This window comes from Gavia stellata, chromosome 2 (assembly GCF_030936135.1).
Source record: "Gavia stellata isolate bGavSte3 chromosome 2, bGavSte3.hap2, whole genome shotgun sequence".
Classification (NCBI taxonomy): domain Eukaryota; kingdom Metazoa; phylum Chordata; class Aves; order Gaviiformes; family Gaviidae; genus Gavia; species Gavia stellata.
This window is the reverse complement of record NC_082595.1, coordinates 31091177-31092507: the sequence shown is the minus strand read 5'-3', so window position 1 is coordinate 31092507 and position 1331 is coordinate 31091177.

The following is a 1331-nucleotide window of genomic DNA, read 5'->3' as shown; positions in this document are numbered from 1 at the left end:
ACGTGTTAGAGGAACACGTCAGGATGCGTGTTAGGAAAGAAAAGCATGCATAGTCCAGTGGGGCAAGCAGACTTTTTGTAGCTCATTGCCATGAGAACTGAAGTGTCATCAAGTTCGCTCTGTGCAGGGAGATATTTACACTGTGCATCCATCTCCCTTATGCTCAGGCCTGTGATGTCTCCTATGAACACTCACACTAAATCCCTAGCACAGGAAACACTATTTTTTACCAGCCCTGACAAAACATAGGATGCAAATAACCTGGGCTCAGGAATTAGGAGTCCCAAACCAGGTCAGATTAGCAATCCGCAGTCCCTTCAATGCCTCCCTCTCCCTAACTGCAGGCCAGGGACCTCTATTCTCCAGCTGTGGCCACTGCCTCCCCTGTGGCAGCAGCTACATCTGCTGCTTCTCGCATTTCTTTTCCAGATATCAGGTGGCTTCCCTATCAGATCTTTTCGGTGTATAGTTAGCGTCTCCAGTTTCCAGGTCCTGTCTCACTGTTAGTTAGCATCCTCTCTGGCCTCCTTCACCTCACAGCTGGGTGCTGTGGCGCCCTCTCCCCGCTGGGCGCTCAGGGGAGTAACCCAGCGCTTGGTGCCGGCTACTCTGGGCTGTTGATGTGCTCCGATTCACCTCGCGTGGAAGGAAAGTACCATGGTCCTGATACGCCAGGGAAGAAAGGGCTAATAAGGAGACAGAGAGTGTGGAGAGGGCCTGGGAGGGAAGGCAGGGGGCTGAGGGGAGGGCGACCTGACAGCCACTTTCTGCGGGTCCAGGCTGAGGAAAGTTGGTGGAACCAACGCCGCTGCCCTGCCCTGCCCTGCCCTGCCAATCCCCCCCTTCTCCGCTCAGCTGGTCGGGCAGGGCGGTGGCGGAACATGCCGGCTGTCAGCGGAGGCGGCGGGCGAGTAACCCCGCGGCTTCCCCGCCGACCGCAGCTCTGCTACCCGGCCCCGCTCTGACAGCGCCGCCACCGCCGCCCCAGCACTACATGTCCCGTCGTGCCGCGGGCGCGGGAGGCCCCACGGCGGGGTCGCAGACTAGCTGCCCATGGAGTCGCCTGCTCGGAAGCACAGCCCGGCCCTTGCCTCTACGCCGATTTCGCGGGCAGCAAGGCCCGGTATCACCCTCCGCGCCGCCACAGCTCCGCACCGCTCCTCCCAGGCCGTGGGCCACGGGCCGGCACGCTCCGCCCGTGTGGCGTCTTGCCGTCAGGCACCCGCGCGGGCGCGCTGCCGTGTCGCCGTTGGGGCGGGGGCGGCAGGCGGTGCGGCGGGCCCTGGCGGCGCGCGGGGCGGAAGCGGGTTGCCGGGGGGTCGCGGCCTGGC